Here is a 19,867-nt window from a genome sequence, read left to right on the forward strand (position 1 = left end):
AAGCAATCTACAGATTCAATGAAATTCCCATCAAAATACCTACAGAATTCTTTACTGAGCTTGAAAGATCAATTCTCAACTTCATATGAAAAAAAAAAAACAGAATAGCTGAAACAATCCTGTACAATAAAAGATCTTCTGGAGGAATCTCCATCCCAGATCTCAAGCTGTACTATAGAGCAACAGTAATTTTAAAAAACAGCATGGTACTGGCACATAAATATGCTGGTTCATCAATGGAATGGAGTTGAAGATCCAGAAATAAACCTACATACCTATGAACACTTGATTTTTGACAAAGAAGCCAAAACCATACAATGGAAAAAGAGTGCACCTTCAATAAATGGTGCTGGTCTAACTGGATGGCTACATGTAGAAAAATGAAAATAGATCCTTATCTACCACCCTGCACAAAACTGAAGTCCAAATGGATTAAAAAACTCAACATAAAACCAGACACACTAAATCTGTTAGAAGAAAAAGTGGAGAAGAGCCTTGAGCTCATTGGCACAGGAGATATCTTTCTAAACAGAACTCCAACCCTAAGATCAACCATTAATAAATGGGACCTTATGAAATTGAAAAGCTTCTCTAAGGTGAAGAACACTGTCAACAGAACAAAACGACAGCCTACAGACTAGGATAGATCTTCACCAACTCTACATCTGACAAAGGGCTAACATCCAAAATATATAAAGAACTCAAGAAATTAAACACCATCAAACCAAATAATCCAATTAAAAATGGGGTTTAGAACTAAACAGAGAATTCTCAACTGAGGAATATCAAATGACTGAGAAACACGTAAAGAAATGCTTAACATCCCTAGCTATCAGGGAAATGCAACTTAAAATGACTCTGAGATTCCATTTTACACCTATCCGAATGACTAAGGTCAAAAAGTCAGGCAACAGCATATGCTGGCCAGGATGTGGAAAAAGGGGAACACTCCTTCATTGCTGGTGGGAGTGCAAACTTGTACAAACACTTTGGAAATCAATCTAGTGCCTTCTCAGGAAATTGGGAATAACTCTACCTCAGGACCCAACCATCCCACTCCTGGGAATATACCTGAAAGATGCTCCACCATACAAAAATGACATTTGCTTAACTATGTTCATAGCAGCTTTATTCATTATAGCCAGAATTTGGAAACAACCTAGATGTCCCTCAACAAAGATAGAACAAAAAGTAGATTAGTGAATCTACTCAATTTAATGCCTCAATTGTCACTCACAAGGCTGTTTATAATTCACTGGCATAGAATTTTTTATATAGATGCAAAATAAATTCAATTATATATACAATGGTATAGAGTTCAATGTAAGATTATTCTTCACACACACAATATATATACATATATATGTATATTTATTTCTACTCTAATATGAAGTATTGTATCACATAACTCAATTTTAATACAAGGTTTACTTCCAATACTTTGAAAGTGTTATTGCTGCAATTGCAGGCTGTTTAGGATAAATAAGTTATACAAGTTAATTGTTAGTTGATTAAATCATGGCCATGTCAATTACTAGTCTACTTTTATCACAAGAATATACATCTTAGATGTGGCAGATAGATATGATTCTATAGAAAGATAAGACAGGATAGTTAGATAAGGTCTTCAAAAACCTCTGAGACATGTACGATATGGCATTTTAAAATGTTTTTATTATTTTAAAGATTCACTAACAATGAAACAGTTTAACTCCTGGTCTACCTCAAAAAGCATTATGAGCATCAGAGAACCTCCTTATGGAAATGGCTTCAAATGTGGCAAACAAGTCACTGGGGAAAATGTCCTCATTTCTACCACAGACAGAATTCTGCCTAATAAAGGGCAAGCTTGGATGCAGACAGAGTCAATGGCCAAACTCTGCCATAACAGGGTAAGCAAGGTTTCAATACTTCCTGCATCACAATATGTCTGTCAGACAGATTGGGTTAGAAGGCTGAAGAAGATGCTCCAATGTTATAGAGAGTTTTTGGTGACTATTCAGGTAGCAAACTGTCTCTGTCATGTTCTGATTTGTAAAGTTACCAACCTGCACTCCCGGCATACTCAGGTAATCAAATTTATTGCTTCTCAAGTCTCTGGTGGAGTTGAAGACCAGGAATCTTTTACAATAAATCTTACTTGCTAAGGGATTAAGATGTTTTTAGGTTTAGATAGATGTTTTAAGTTGATAATGGCAAGATGAGATGGAGATTGATTTACATTCAGAATTTTAGACACACCAAGGTAGGAAAGATGATTTCTGCAAAGCTGTCAAATACAAATAGTCAAAACACTAAGAATGTAACATTTACATAATTCCCAATTGTGTGATGGTTCCTCTTGCTATAGATAGTTTATTGTATATATGTGTAATAGTATAAATGTATATGTTAAGAATTTTAAAATGTTTAATTAGTAAAAGAGGAAAAGAAGTAAATAAAAACCGCATGATACTGGCATAGAAACAAACTGGTTGATTAATGGAATCAAATCAAAGACCTAGAAATAAACTCACACATCTATGGACACTTCATTTTTGACAAAGGAGTCAAAACCATACAAGGGAACAACATACAATTCAACAAATGGTGGTCATTTAACTGGATGTTTACATGTACAAAATATAAATATATCCATATCTATCACTCTGCACAAAACTCAAGTCCAAGTGGATCAAAGACCTCAACATAATATCAGATATACTTTATCTATTAGAAGAGAAATTGGAGAAGAGCCTTGAACTCATTGCCATAGGAGACAACTTCCTGAACAGAACACCAACAGCTCAGGCCCTAAGATCAATAATATACAAATGGGGCCTCTTGAAACTGAAAAACAAAGGACACTGGCAATAAAATGAAACGGCAATCTACAGATTGGGAAAAGATCTTTACCAATCCTACATCCAAGAAAGGGATAATATCCAAAATATATAAAGAACTCAAAAAATTAAATATCAACTAACAAAATAACCCAGTTAAAAAATGGGGCATAGAGCTAAACAGAATTCTCAACAGAGGAATCTTGAATGGCCAAGAAACACTTAAAGAATGTTCAATTTCCTTAGTCATCAGGGAAATCCAAATCAAAACAACTTTGAGATTCCATCTTATACCCATCAGAATAGCTAAGATCAAAAACACAAGTAACAGCACATGCTGGTGAGTGTGTAGAGTAAAGGAAACATTCCTCCACTGCTAGTGGGAGTGCAAATTTGTATAACTATTCTGGAAATCAATCTAGCACTTTCTCAGAAGATTGGGAATAGCTCTACCTCATGACTCAGCTATACCACTCCTGAGTATATACCCAAAAGATGTTACACCATACAAGAAGGACACCTGCTCCACTATGTTCATAGCAGTTTTATTCATAATAGCCAGAACCTGGAAACAACCTAGATGTTTCTCAACCAAAGAATGGATAAAGAAACTGTGACACATTTACACAATGGAATACTACTCAGCTATTAGGAACAAAGAAATCATGAAATTTGCAGGAAAATGGATGGAACTTGAAAAGATCATCCTGAGTGAGATAACCCAAATCCAGTAAGACACTCACTTATAAGTGGGTTTTAACCACGCAGTACAGGATAACCATTCTGCAATGCAGAGACCTAAAGAACATAAATAACAAGGAGAATCTGATGAAGGGTGCTTAAATCTCACTCAGGAGGAGAAATCGAATAGACAAAGGTCGTGGTTGAAAAGAGGGAACAAGGTAGGACAGGTATTGCAGAGATCAGGGTGGAGATCAGACCTGGAAGAGTCAGGGTGGGAGGACAGAAGGCCTGTAGAGAAAACGGAAACTGTGGGTGGGGGCATCCCTCTGACAAGCTGGAGACCTAAGACTTCTGGGAGGATATGAGGGGGAGTTCTATCAAAGTTTCCAAGTAGCAGGGGTCATAGAGACTAAAGAAGATTCCCCTTAACTAGACAAGACTCCTAGTAGAGGGAGAGGAACACCAACCCACCCACTGAAGCTTTGACCCAAAATTTACCCTGCCTACAAGATGTGCAGGGATAAAGATAGAGTAGAGATTGAGAGAATGCCCAGTCAATACATGCCCAAACCAACACTTACCCCGTGGATGAGAGCCAACCCCTGACACAATTAACAACACCATGCTATGCTTGCAGAAAAAGGCCTAGCAGAGTTGTCCTCTGAGAGGCTCCACCCAGCAGCACCTCGAAACAGATGAAGAGACTGACAGCCAAACATCTGGCAATGCGTAGGGAGGCTTATGAAAATGTGGGGGAAAGGAGAAAAGGACCTGGTAATGTCAGGAGTTCCACAAGAAGACCAACAGAGCCAACTATCCAGGGTCCAGAAGGCCTTGCTGAGACTGAAGCACTAACCAAGCACCACGCACGGACTGGACCTCAGTTCCCTACCAAGATGGTGCTGATGGACCATCTCAGGTTTCATGTGGGCCCTCTAGTAATACAAGTGGGGGCTCTCTCTGACATGGATTTTGTTCCCAGCTTTCTGATCACTTCCTCTAGTGGGACGGCATTGCCAGGCCACAGTGGAAAAGGACATTATCAGTCCTGATGCAACTTGATGAGATGGAGCAGACCAGAAGGGAGTCTCTCCTTTTCTGATGAGTAGAGTAGGGGAGAGGGAAGGAGATGGGGGTGAAACTAAGAGGAGAGGAGGGATGGGGCTAAGATGGGGATGTAAAGTGAATAAGAAAATAAAAGAAGAAATTCAGCTTATGAAAATAACTGTCTTGGGATGGAAGGACAGTGCAGCAGTTAAGAGCAGTGAGTGCTCTTCCAGAGGACCTGTGTTCAATTCCCAGCACCCACATGGCAGCTCACAACTGTCTGTAACTACAGCTCCACTGAATCTGGCACCCTCACACCAGCATATGTGTAGGCAAAACACCAATGCGTGTAAAAATATTAAAAAAAAAAAAAAAGAACTGCCTTGAAGGCTAATGGTATTCTTCAAAGAGCAGACCATACAGTTATAATGAAAGATTAGCAGAAAAAACAAACCAAGGTATCTACAAGATCTGGGGAGAGCATCCATACAACAAATGGACATGTTCCAGGCAATTATTTAGGCAAGGCCTGTTAACTTCAGTCCTGACGACAAGGCATGGACAACCAGTAGAAGTAGCTGTAGTGCCAAACTTAAAAATTAAAGAGGGGAAAGGGTGAGAATCAATGTTTGGACAACTGACATCAAAAATATGGATACAATATGGCAGAGGGTGGGAGAAAGTGGCCTACCCTGCAAATGCAATATGCTCAGTGAGAGATGGTTTTTGTGAGCATGTCAACAATCAGCCTAATCCGAAAACCCAGCCACGAAGTGCCAGATGAAGAGTCCAAGACTGCCAAGAAACATACCAAGAGGGAAAGATATTCAGTTAAAGAGAACTTTCATGTTGTGGCAGTTTTATGAAAAAGATTTACGTAGAAATCAGGGGCTAATAATAAAAGCATACAAATTACTGTGAGAAAGGATGATTTGTGATAATAATTGTTCAAGAAAACCCTGTGAATGATAATTTAGTTCTGGTGACTAATGAATAATTCAGATTCATAACCTTAGGGCCAACCCTGTTGTCAGTATTTTTGTAGTCAGAATCAGAGAGATTATCAACTGAACAGACCCCAGTCTGACCTGTCCCTTACAAGCTATTTCCTTAATGTCATACTGAAGCTTAAAACCCAATCTCCCTCGCTTCCTTTTGTGTGCATTTATTTTTATAGTCTTGATTTCCAGCAACACAATAAACAGCAAGAATGAACAAATAAAAAGAGAGTGGTCAAGACAACACGAAAGGTGAGTGTACAGGGGTGGGGGGGGGAACAGGGGAGGAAGAATAAAGAAAAAATGGCCAACATGTGAGAAAGTGTCCTCTCTCCAAATGTTAAATGTCTTAAGGAAATTTTTACTCAATTTTAGAAGTGACTATAGAGTCTCACCAATTAGATCATTATAAAAAAAATTCCTTTTCATTGCTCAGTGTTAACTTCTCAAATTTGTAAAATAAAAGAGCAAACGAAGTGGAATTTAGACAATCTGATTAAAGGGCATTGACTTCAGAAATGATATACTTTTCGTTTAAATTTGAGGTATATGTGTTTGTCTGAGTGTATATATGTCCTGCACACGTGTGCAAGAACTCATAGAGATCAGTAAAGAGGTCAGATTCTTTAGAACTTGAGTTACAGATAATTGTGAGCTGACAAGAGAATGCTGGATATTGAACCTAGGTCCTCTGCGAGAGCACGAAGTGCCCTTCACCACTGATTCATCTCGTGGGACAACTTCAGAAATAATTCGATCTTCTCCCATTGGTTTGACAGTTCTATAGAGGGCCTTTCTTTTGCTTGGTAATTTGTCAAATTTCTCTAGAAGGCAGACAAAATAAATATTTTATTCTTTACTATGAAACTATATCAAATAAATATCAAATGTCGTAGGTTGAATACAGGGCCTTGTGAATGCTAAACATGTACTTCACCACTGAGCCATATTCTCAGTCAGGTCATAATTTTTTCCACAGTACTGGTAAATCAAAAAATCCCAGCTAGAAGGAAGCTTGGGAGATGAGAAGACAGTTAAAAGAATCAGAGAAGGGACTACCTGCATTACAGTTAGTTTTCCCTAGAGGCACAAAAGGTTGTTTTAATTATTCTTTGAAAATTTCATACTTGTAAACAATTTATCTTGGTCATATCCACCCCTACCACCTCCTTCTAACTCCTGCCCAAACCCTCCAACTACATTTGAACACATATCCCTCTGAACAATTTCTTCTTCTTCTTCTTCTTCTTCTTCTTCTTCTTCTTCTTCTTCTTCTTCTTCTTCTTCCTCTTCTTCTTCTTCTTCTTCTTCTTTTTCTTCTTCTTCTTCTTCCTTTTCTTCTCCTCCTCCTCTTCCTCCTCCTCCTCCTCTTCCTCCTCCTCTCCTCCTCCTCCTCTCCTCCTCCTCCTCCTCTTCCTCCTCCTCCTCTTCCTCCTCCTCCTCTTCCTCCTCCTCCTCTTCCTCCTCCTCCTCCTCCTCCTCCTCCTCCTCCTCCTCCTCCTCCTCCTCCTCTTCTTCTTCTTCTTCTTCTTCTTCTTCTTCTTCTTCTTCTTCTTCTTCTTCATCTCCTGAATCCAAATAGTACTGCTCTCTGCATGTGTGTCATCCACGGTGGCATAGACCACCTACCAGTGCTGCTGCACCCTAACCCCCAGAAAAAGAAAAGTGACTCTCACTCTCCTGCTCACCAGCCACTAAATGTCAATAACTCTTCACTTAGTGGCAGGCCCTCAGGAGACACTGCCTCCCATGCTGTAATTTTTAACTATCTTGTTTTTGTGCAGGCCTTGACCAGGTAACGGCTGATGCACTGATGTGAGTTCATGTGTGCAACAGGCATGTCATGTCCAAAACCACAGAATTTCACAGTGTTCTTCCCTCTCCTTGGCCTCTTACATTATTTCTTTTCCTTTCTCCACTCTGTTCTCTTAGCCTAGGGAGGTGTGATTGATGTGCACGTCCTGTCTATGGGAAAGAGCTCACAGTTGTTTATTTTCAGCATTTTGAAGACTTAAGTGTCTCTGCATTAACCTCTACCCAGTGCAGTAAGATGTTTCTCTGACTGTGGTTGGAAATGGCACAAGTCGGTAGATACAAATGCCACATGTTCTCTTTCCTAGGTTTGGATCTCTTTGTGTGTTTAATCTGGGGTGTGGAAGCCAGGAAACTAAAAGGAGGCCAGTGCTGGGATGCACTTAAGGAAAGGGGAAAAAGAGAATATAGGAAAAAGGCAAGAGGGAGAATATTGAGGGTAGAAAGGGTCAAACAGGTAATGCAATAATAGGAATGAGAGCACAGTGGGGCACTGGAGGAGTTAAACAACAGGAAGTGTGTGTGTGTGTGTGTGTGTGTGTGTGTGAGAGAGAGAGAGAGAGAGAGAGAGAGAGAGAGAGAGAGAGAGAGAGAGAGAGAGAGAGAAGGCAGTAGAACACATATGATACGAAACAATGGGGTAAGCATCCGAGGAACTAAATGTTTCCACAGAGATGGCCTTATGGACATGTAGGAGAGGAGAGGTGGGGATTTGTTAACCATAAGTAAAGATGTATGAAGGAGCCTTATGGAACCCCAGTAGTTTATAAGCTAATTTTGCTTTTATTCTTAAGAATCTGACCATCAGACAGGTGTGGTGGTGCATGCATTTAATCCCAGCACTTGGTGAGGCAGAGGTAGACCTGGTCTACAAAGCAAGTCCAGGACAGCCAAGGCTATACAGAGAAACCCTGTCTTGAATGAAAGAGAGAGGGGGGGGCAGACAGAGGAAAGGAGGGAGGGAGGGAGGGAAGGAGGGAGGGAGGGAAGGAGGGAGGGAGGGAAGGAGGGAGGGAGGGAGGACAAAACAAAATTTGGACCCAGGGAGGCCTGTGGAGACTGATGCACCAACCAAGGACCATGCATGGAGAGGACCTAGGCCTTCTGCTCAGATGTAGCCAATAGGGGCGGCTCAGTCTACATGTGGGTCTCCTAGTAAGGGGGGGGCAGGTGCAGTCTCTCCAATGGACTCTGCTGCTTGCTTCTTGATCACTTCCCCGTGGCAGGTGGCCTGGCAAGGCCACCTAGGAAGAGGATGTAGGCCGTCCTGATGAGACTTGATAGGCTGGGGTCAGTTGGTAAGGGAAAAAGGCTCCCCCTTTCTGAGGACTAGGGGAGTAGGGAAGAGGGACTGGGAGGAAATGAGGGAAGGGGCTACAATCGAGATGTAAGTTGAACAAATACATAAATTTAAATTATATAAAAAAGAATCTGATAACATTTTATTATTATTATTATTTTGAGATGGAGTCTATTCTATATAAAGCTGGCTGTCCTGGAACTCACTATATAGACCAGGCTGGACTCAAACTGGTTGAGATCCACCTGCTTTTGTCTCGCATTGCTGAGATTAAAGGCATGAGCCACCACGCCCAACTTCAGTCTGATCATCTTAAAGTAGTGAATCTGGTGTATTTTCACATAGGAGTAAGTGTTTCCATACTCTGGTAGAATATAAGATAGCAAGGCAATTATATGTTCCCGTTTAAAACTATGTCACAGCTCCTTTGTGTGTGCATTGTAACCGTGTGTCGTTGTGGACTTTGTCTTTTTAGATTGTTCTTTCCTTGGTTTAAAAGCGATTGAAGAGAGGCTGGAGAGGTGACACAGCAGTAAGCTCTGGCTGCCCTTCCAAAGGACCTAGGTTCAATTCCCAGCACACACATGTCGCTCACAACTGTCTATGACTACAGTCGCAGGCAATCCTTTTTCTGACCTTCGTGACCACCAGGCATGGACGTGGTGCACAGACCTATATGCAGACAAAGCGCCCATACACGTAAAACTTTTAAAATGTTTTAACATTTGGTGGTGCATGCCTTTAATCCCAGCACTTGGGAGGCAGAGGCAGGCGGATCTCTGTGAGTTCGAGGCCAGAGACCAGGACAGCCAAGGCTACACAGAGAAACCCTGTCTCAAAAAACCAAAACCAAAACCAAAACCAAAAAAAAAAAATTAAATGTTTAAGTGATCACAGAGGGATGACTCAGCAGTCTCTTATACACGATGAAGTGTTGTACATGACTTGTACTTTCTGTACGAGATGAGGACCTGACCTCAAATCCCCAAGCACAAGCACAAAATCTGGGTACCAAGGGACGTGCACCTGTAACATCAGCTCTTGTAGTGTGGAGACAGGAGGATTCCAAGGACTTAATGGCCAGACAGACACTAAATAAATGAGATTTAGGTTCAGTGACAGATTGTGTCCCCAAAAAATAGCATGGAGAGGGATGGATAAAGACACTCAAGTTACTTTCTGGCCTTAACAAACACATGTGCATGAATGTGCACACACCACACACACACACACACACACACACACACACACACACACACACACACATGATTGCCATGGTAAACACATCACAGTAATATTTTTAGAATGCTGATTTTAAATATTATGCTATGATCTACTTCAACTTGGTGGTAACTTAATAGTAAATCTGCTGTTATGGTAAAAATAAAATAAAGTAAATAGAAAAAAACCATAGTTTTCAAGGAAGACCTTCATTCTACTGGGACACATCGTTCTGGAAGTCTGACAGCCAGAGGAAATGGTGTTCCAGTTGACATATTGTTGTCAGCTGAAAATATCACTTGCTGGGCAGCAGCAGCCCACACCTTTAATCTCAGTACTCAGGATGCAAAGGCAGGCAAACCTCTGTGAGTTAAGGAACAGCCTGGTCTACAGAATGAATTCCAGAATATCCAAGGCTGGACAGAGAGACCCTGCCTTGAAAAAAAAAAGAAAAGAAAGAAAAAGAAACGAAGAAAGATCTCTTGTTGTTTTGTTTTATTTTGGTTTTCAAAATGCTATTATGTGAGAAAAAGTAGACAAGTCAAGTTTATTTACTGATGTCTCAGAAATAGATAAATTATAAGAACAAAATAAGTAAAAAGAACAAAAGGGAGCAGGATGTAGATGTAAAAGCAAAGCATGAGAGAGGAAAAAAAAAAGAAGGAGGCATGCAAAAAGAATCCAAATATATTGTTGGAAATGACTTTATTCAAATAAGCACATAGTTGTCCAGATGAATACTTTGCATATTTCAACACATTTATTTAAAATTTAAAATATCGTTCCATGATGTATAACTAAAGGATGGATTTTTCTCTTTAATGTTATATCTTTTGTCTGAAAAAAAAATTCTCCGTACAGAAGCTAACCAGATTCACTTTGAAAATAAAATCTTACTAAACGCTTTTTTATAAAAGACATGTCTCACTCTTAGCCAAGGCTAGTTTAGAACTTACCCATACAGCCCAGGCTGCTCGTCGCCTCTGCCTTTTCTACTCATCACCTGTGGAGTCGGCTGAGTGCAGGTTTATAAGCACACACCGGGGTCCCAAGCTGCTGCTGCTGCTGCTGCTGCTGCTGCTGCTGCTGCTGCGACTGCTTCTCTTCCTCCTCCTCCTCCTTCTCTCTGTGTGTGTTGGTATAACTGGTTTCTTATCAATAATTTTGGAAAGAATTTCTTTATAATCTTTAGTCCTGGTATGTAATTTCACTTTTTTTTTTAAGATTTATTTATTATTGTGTATACAGTGCTCTGCCTGCATGTACACCTATAGGCCAGAAGAGGGCATCAGATCACATTATAGATGGTTGTGAGCCACCATGTGGTTGCTGGGAACTGAACTCAGGACCTCCAGAAGAGCAGTCAGTGCTCTTAACCTCTGAGCCATCTCTCCAGCCTGTGATTTCACTCTTAACACTATTTTACTGTTTTCCTAAATCCTAAGGTCTGATTTTTATTTTTATTTTTATTTTATTTTATTTTCCTTTCTTTTCTTCTTTTCTTTTCTTTTCTTTTTTTTTTTTTTTTTTAAGCCAGTGAGCATAGCAAAGTATTTGCCTGGATTTCTGTTCTGTTGAGGTGGCTGGGTGGACTCTCACTGTGCGACTCTGGCTGACATAGAACTCCCTGTGTAGCCAAGGCTGAACTCAAATCCCACCTGTTTCTGCATCCTCGGTGCTGGGACTAAAGGTGTGCACTACCTACCCTGCTTGGGTTTCTTCTTAAAGGCATGAAAGCATCAATAATCAGATTTTATTAACAGCATCTCAGGGAATCACTTGGCCCCTGTCAAGCCCTTTGACTTCAGTGCAAATAAAGATGTGTGCCAAGGCTTCTACACTGCTGGTCAGCTTTGTCCAATCTACTCACAGGTTCTGCCCTAGTTAATTAACTGAAGCTTTGTTTTTGTTTTTGTTTTTTTTAAATGGACAGCCATGAGTTTCAGGGTCTACAAGTATCTATCCTCACCAGAGCTTCCACCTAGGGGTGCCAGAAATGTGTTCACTGACTAGCTCTCTCTACTTGTAAGAAATTCCATTTCCTGTGCCTCAGGGTTAAAGTTGACAGGAATGTAGAAATCATGGTAATATACTCCTGTAATCCTACCACTGTGGGGGGCTGGGGGGAGGGAGAGCGGGGGCGGGGGGAGGTGGAAATCAAGAGTTCAAGACTTCCTGTATTATATGGCAGAGAAGGAGCTGCTCTTACATTAGTGTGAAACTTGTGGGGGAAGTGGGAAGCATTGCACTCAATGCCTAGAGCTTAATGGACAAATATATTGCTTAGTTTATGACCCAGACACCTTCCCGATGATTTCTTTAAATGCAATGCAATGAAAATAAAGTCAAAGCAGTTTTTCCTAGCAGCGGGAGTGTAGAAGCAGGGGAACTCTGTGTTATGCACGGTTTTATGGTTCTTTAAAAATAATTCCTAAATGAAAAATTTACAGTGTGTTTTGGAGATTGGGGAGATGATATGTGAGGGAGAAGTCCCCTAGAGTAGATGACCAGCTGGAAATTGTCACTCCCTTAGGCTCACAGGGGTCTCAGATCTGGCCTTTGCTCGAGACTTTCTCTTGGCCCCGGGGGCCATTGGTGGAGAAGAGTGAAAACCCAGGCATTCTAGCTCCTACAGTCTCCTAGAATCTCAACCCAAATCTCAGGTCCCCACCCACTTAGGGCGGGGCATCCTAAGTATGTCGCGGTTCCTCCCTGGGAAGCAACACTCTTAGCTTCTCCTCTGAGCAACCCAGACAAGAGCTGGCAGTCAGAGAAAAGGAGTGCAGCTGGGGGAAGTGGAAAGATCCGCCCGCCTCTGGCTGTCGAGACTTTTCTCGGACATTTCCTCTGCCTATTTTTCTGCCTGTCTCTGTCTCTGTCTGTCTCTCTGTCTCTGTCTCTGTCTCTGTCTCTGTCTCTCTGCCCCCCCCCTCTCTCTCTCTCTCTCTCTCTCTCTCTCTCTCTCTCTCTGCCCCCCTCCCCTCCTCCCCTCTCCTCTCCCCATCCTAGCTCCACCTCTCGCTGCTCCCTCCCTCCCTCTGGTTATGAAAGTCCTGTTCTCAAAGACCATGTGAAGCGCATGACATCCTCTCCCTCAATCAAAATTTTGGGAACAAGAATCTAAGCCAACTGCAGGTTTGGCTCGCAAATCGCGCTAGAAAGCCGGCAAAGAAAGTATTCTGCTCTGCTCGGATTATCCTCCGTTTAAGGTGGAATAAGAGCGAAGGGGAAAACTGAATGCACGTTTTGCTTTCCTCAGGCTTCAGTGAAGGACACTCTCTCCCATCTTGATGCTAAAATTTTGCAGTTTGAGACATTTTGGGAATTCTGGGATGGGCGTGGGGGGTGTGAGTAAAAGTCCTGAGAAAATAGAGTGCGAGGCTTTTCAGGTTCGTTTTTTTTTTCTATATATAGAATAACTTAAATAGTTCAAATGTATTTTCCTGAATCTCCTCGCACGTGAAATCTAACTCAAGCCCCCCAAAAGAAAGGTAAAAAACTAATAGCTGAGAGCCAGAATAAGGCAGTGTGCCACCCTGCAAATCCAGGTACAATTGCCAGCACCTGACTGGGAGTAGCCTACACCCTTTCCTGGCCGCAGTCTCACCAAAGGTTTGGTGGTCCCACAACTACCACAGCTCTCCAGGGAACTTCATCACTTCTATTCACAGATGAAGGACCTCCGAAGAATAGGCTGGATGGACAGACGAGCGGTTGTCTTGTTTTGAGCCTTTTGGGGAGTTAAATATACAAGCATTTCCAAATATTTCTAGGTGGGGGCATTTGGAGTTGGAGGACAACGATTTAAGAAGGCAGCCCCCTTAACCGGCAATGCCGCGTCCCCCACGTGTTGCAGATTGAGAGATAAACGCTGTGACCTTTACTTTGACACAGGCCACCAGCACACGGGATAGTGGTCCGGACCAGAGTGCCACTGCGAACAAATGCTCATAGCTGACTGCTTGGGTCTGGGTCGTTGTGGTAGGTACCACCTAGAGAGCCGGAAGTGCTGTTGGCACTAGTAGTGTGTTCCAGTCTGAAGAAGGGTTCTTTGAGGTCGCCTGAGTTGGGCCTGCTCTTGCCACATTCTACCACATACAGAAAGAAGCACTCACTTAGTCTTGAGTAAAGGGAGTAGAAAAGGCAGCCTGGCAGGCAGGATAAATCCTCAAGGTCTTGAGAGCACAAACCCTACGGACTCCATTTTACAAGCTAGCGAGGAGGACTTGGGCAGAGCTGCCTCTCTCTCTAGCCCGTTCCTCCCCCCAAGTCTTAGGTGTGTTGTCGCCAATCTAGCCAGACCCACCCTATGTGCCCCAACTGGTGCCAAGGGTGACTCAATCTTTTTTCTTCTCTGGGCACAGAGGTTAAAATAGGAGGCAGGGACACACTACAATCTATTCCTGCTTGGGAGCCTTGTGTTTTTTGTTATCATTGATTCTGAAGTCTCCTCTGATGCCACATGGTATTTTTGGGGGTACTGATGGCCCTATTACGGACAGAAAGGTACACGAGTGTATTTTAAAATCGAGTTGTTTATTGGTTAGTTTACTGATGGAATTATTATTTATTTTTTAAGTAATTCAGTTTAATCTGTTAACACTGTGTTTTGTTGTGACATAGATTTAACGGCGGGGTTTTCATGCGGTGTTTCCCTTCAACACTCTCAGTCCTTCTCTGGTTCGCAAAGAAAAGCAGCTCTTCAAATATCCGGTGTCTGTGGGCCCATCTTTTATCCCTCCTTTCTCAGTTTTGCCCTCACTGAGATGCGACACCCAGTCCCTAAAGTAAGCTATAATCTAGACTTTCGCTGACGCTCCCATCCTACCGGCCTAATCTCCGGAGGAGTTCCGGGACCCTTCTCTATCCCTTTTGTTGAAGGTGTTGCAACCTGGTGGGGCCCGAGTTCTGCTCCTCTGGCCTATAGTAGTCAGTCAAAGCAAAAAGAAGTTCGGAGAAAAATCAATGCGGTCCAGCCTCGTCCAGCCCCCGCCTTACTCTCCGTTCTCTAGCAATCAAACTGGCTACTCTCCACCAAGGATTTTTCCCGGGCTCATGGCTGTTCCCAAGAAGGGCCCCAAACAAGAATCGGGCCATAGATTTGAGCGTAGCCGGGACAATTGTGCTGCAGACCCTCTTAGTCCGCGAGGTGTGAAAACGTTCCCAAGCAACGTGAGCCGCCGCCTTCTAGGACGAAGAAAGTCTTTGGACCTTGTTTTATTTAACGTGGACTTAGTTGCCCACAAGACTTCCCAGGCTCCTAGTGTTTTAAAATGACCGCTAACTCAAACTTCAGCCTGAGGAAGGAGAATGTCCCAGAAAGAAAAACTGGAGCTCCGTTGAGGGGAGGGGGGCCTCAACTGCAAGACCTCAGTGAGGTCAGAACATCATTCTTGCTTGGGACCTTTGAGCTCTAGGGCTGGAAGACTTTGGCTTCTCTACCAGGGGCGAGGGGTGGGGGGTGGGAGTGAAAATCACCTCCAGGATCCTACTGCAGTCTGAAGAAAGCCAAAGTGAAAAGTTTTCTTTCTTTTTCTTTTTTCTTTCTTTTTTTTTTTTAAACAAGAATTCGTTCTGAATTATCAAGGTTCATGGTTTGCTTTTAACTTGTGCGGTGCCAAGACAATCATTTTCAAAATAATCAAGGGCACTAATTGTCTAACTGACGAAATACATGGATGGAGAAACAGATCATTGTTGAAGCTATTTTTAAGCTGAGAGTCTGTTTTGTGTTTCATTTGCTCCCATCTCGTCCAGCCTTGCTTGACCGAGGGATGCAAAGTTAGGAAAAAAACAAAGCAAAGCAAAACAAAAAAAACAAACAAACAAACAAACAAACAAAAAAACCCATCGTTTCTTTTGCTCTCCTCTTGGTGCAGTTAAGCTTTCGGGACTACTTGGAGCTTTGAAAGCTGTTTTTTCCTAGGTTCAGAAACCAAAGTTTTTAATAGTCACTTTTCAAACCCTTTCTGCATTACATACTTTCTATCGTTTGCCTTAAAGAACGCTGAAGACTGGTGAGAAGAGAGAGAGAGAGAGAGAGAGAGAGAGAGAGAGAGAGAGAGAGAGAGAGAGAGAGAGAATATGAATGCGCTCACTCTGTATATGTGTGTACTGTATTCAATTGGTTCAGATGCTTCAGAAGAGCTAAGGCCCTTGCTGTACATCTCTTGCCGACACCTCGTTGCCCTTAAATCGTGCATTTGCCTTGCCCGCTGACATTAGATTGGGAGAAATTTCCGAGCAGCAGCTCAGTTTCTCTTTTACCTAGCCTAGCGCGCCTACTCAGTCGTGCTGCATATCCCCTCTTGTCCACTAGAGGTCACTGGCCCCTCGCGGCTCGCCTCTCGACCTGCTGCCTCCTGCTCCTGGAGCTCAAATTAGCCTCGCGTTAATTAACACCCGAGTCCATCAAGGCGGGTTCCTCCGTACAGTACACGCGGCAGGGCTTAAATAGACAAGTCACATCCAGCCAAAGCAAACCTCCCCAAACCCAACACTTCCAGCATGTCCAAACTGGGAGACAGGCGCCAGAGTAACCCGGGCCAAGGTATAGTGCCATCATCCCGCTTTAACTTCTGTTGGGTGGGGCTTGCTAAATTGTTCTTCGTGAACACAGGTTCTGCGGGGCCGCCGCGGGCTTTATTCCTCGTTCTCTCAGGCGGGGCTGCGTGCTTTCTGGCCCTGCCAGAAATTTCTTAGGGAGAATTTCTCCTGCACCCGTCGCTATGCAAGAAGAGGGTTGCTGGTCTGCACTCTTCTAGGCTCACACGAATGGACAGGCAGGGTATTTATTAAAGGACATAGAGCACAAGGGTATCCCCCAGAGGTCTTCGAACTATACACGACAGCGTTTCTCGCGCCTTTTACCACAGAACGGGGAAGGGGGGGTCGAAGAGCGGGTAATGATCAAGGCTATCCACGACGAACAGAGCCTGGTTTCAGTGTGTGCATGAGAGGGCCCGAGGTGTCCTGGGAAGTTCTCTGACTCAAGCCGCAGTCCGCATTGTTACTTTTTTGAGCTGAGCAGGAAATCTGAGGTGTAGCTTTCATTTTACCTTATTTTCAACGAAAGCCCCCCGAAGAATTTCGTCCTGTGAACTGGGGAGACTGAGCCTCAGCGAAACTGGCTCCAGGCCTCAACGAAATTCTTAAGAACCGCAGGAAACGAAACCCTCGGTCCGTATCTGTAAACCGCCATAACAAGCTCCTTTGGCATGGTGCGCTAGTACGTGGGCCACGTCAAGTGTTCTTAATTTCTTTGGGGGAGGATATTGGAAATTTTAATTCAGATCTAAAGATTTACTTCACGTGAGGTCTTTTGCGGGAGGGGGGGTTGGTAGAAGGAGTGGGAAGGCGGGATGTGAACTTCCCAGTAGCTTGGGGTTGGCAGTTCTTTATCTGGTTCCCCAAAGACCTGGACATTCGACTTTGTGGGAGAATGGGATCCTTCGCGTTCACTGAACTACCTTCCCCTCATACGGCTAAGGCACTGGCGAAAGAAGCGAAGCACATTTGTAGTGCTTCACTTGGGCTGGTTAATAATAGTCGGCATGTTAATGAAGCATTGTCTGCCTTCTGGGGAAAGGGGAGCCCCAGTCCGGGCTACTAACTACATCTGTGTGCTAGGCCGCGAGCACCAACAAAGTGCTCATCAATAGTATGGGGTTTGGAAAAGGCTGATTAGGAGTTAAGGAAGAAGTCCCCGGCGCAGAAGAAGAGTCCACTATTCTTGAGGTGGGCGGGGGGGGGGGGCGCGATTCCAAAGCTCCTTGAAGCTGGAACACCAAACACCGAGGCACTTCGGATGCTAAGTGAATTTCAAGGCTTTGAAACACCATTTTGTGTTTCATAATCCTAATGTTGGAGAGAGGGGGGGTCCTTGAAACATCCCTCTCCAGGAACCAGCCCAACCTCAGTCAGAAAAGAGCAAAAGAGAGCACACCTATAGCCCCTTTGACTGAACTTTGTTCAGTCGCCGCTTGCTTTGGGCGGCGGTGCTGCCAAGCCGGGGTCTCAGCACACGCGGTGCAACCCGACCCGACTCCAGTGTGGGCACAGGTGTCAGCCGGAGCTGGAATTATGTAATATATTTAGCGGCCTGGGCTCCTACCAAAGAGAATTAGGGAGGGCGAGGCTTTCTCTTTTCTTTTCCTTTTGACTACATCTGGTGTCAGGTGTGCCGGATCTGTGGCAAGCAGGTGTGATTTGAAGGAAAAGGACAAGCGAAATGGCGACCAGGGTCAAAGGGCTTTGGAAAGCTGCCAGAAAACCTGGCATCTCCTTCGCAGAGGCTCACTCCTGAGGACTGCACAGGTGCCCTGGATTCCAAGCAGATGAGGCAAGGGAGGGAGCTGCACTCGCTCTTGTTAGAAGCTGTAGGGATTTCATCCTGATGTGTTTTGGTAATTTACTGACCCCCTCATGAGCATGACTGAGTGAGTGTGAAGACAGATGCAAAGTCATATATGTGTATATATGTATATATACATATATATATATCATAGTGAGTGACAGGGAACCCCTCCTTTAAGAGTAATGATAACTTTTGATAAGTGGGGTAGAGGGAAGTTTCTAAATTGAAACTCAAGAGTGCATTCAGGACATTTTCTAAGTGATGAGGCCAAGGGAACACTCCCTGAGTGGAATTCATTTCACCAATTTTGGTTACTGTAGTAGAGCATTTCCAACAGCGCCAACCTGCGTTACATTGAGCAGACAGGTAAGACTTGAGGAATAATGTCCTTGTACAACAATTGTCGATGTCCTTGCTAATGCCACACTGTTGCCATTCTGAAATTGGACAGCCACAGATATCTGAAGTCCTTATATCACACAAGGGATTATTTGAGCCTTAAAGAATCACATGCTGAATCTGGGGAGTGGCCTTAATTTTTTTTATGATAAAACAAAGTGGCTTTTAAGTGATGAGTACGGAGGCAAAATTTGAACTTCCCCACTGATTTCTGAAAGGAATAGTCATTCAAGGTGACCAAAGAGTAAGGTTAAAAAAAAAACAAACCTAACACTAATATAACTGTAGCAGAAGATTCATATAGCACCAGGCACAGAGTCGGGTATACAGTGGCCATTCACAGAGGAGCTGTTAGAAAGACTTGTGTCCCCATCACACACATGAAGTCTCATCTCTGTAGCCCAGAGCCCACTTACAGGACTTCTGCCTACAAAACAAACAAACAAAAAACAAAACAAAAAACAAAACAAAAAGGGGGCTCACTCTATATATTGATACTGACATGAACCCATGCCCTTGATCCCTGTGGTAATTCTAGCAAGAACTAACTGCAGTGACTGCCTGCAAACAAAGTGTTTACAGGTCTGTGAGAGATAAGCAGGAAAAAAAAAATGCTAACATTGGTGTGGGGGGTGGTAAGAGTTCAACTGGCCTCATTAATATGCCATAATCAATATTGTTTGGTGATGACTAGTCTACTCTTCCTGGCTGTTTCCAACACCATTGATTTTTACCTGAGTGGTGGAAAGAATCACTCCATGACCACTGTTTGTGCGCCCCCCCCCCAGCACCCCACCCTTGCATGAGCTTCTACATGAATCTCAATGGCAGGTCTTCTAGGCCAGCTAAATATCCTGTAGCGACTTGAGTTGTCTGTTTGATGACAGAAATGAGAGGGAGATCCTCTTCTCCTACCCTTCCTCCTCTTCCTCCTAGAATCAGGTCAGATTTCCAAGTCTCTCAAGGAAGCCACACTTCCTAGTGTCCAGCGGCAAAATGCCAGACATAGTGTCTGCTTTACTGGTTTCCTCAGGAAGATTTCCACACCTTACTGACAAGGCAGGCTGTGTATCTTGGAGATGTCAGTGGCTACCTAGTTTCTAATTTAAGACTTCTGGTCTCATTTTGTAAGCCAAACTCAGAGTGTAGATAAATTAAAAGGAAAAAAAAAAAAAAACCCTGGAGGGCAATTCATGAAGTCGTCTGTCTCAAGTATAAAGCGAAGTTG

Source organism: Acomys minous (genome assembly GCF_964271855.1).
Source record: "Acomys minous genome assembly, chromosome: 11".
Lineage (NCBI taxonomy): Eukaryota > Metazoa > Chordata > Mammalia > Rodentia > Muridae > Acomys > Acomys minous.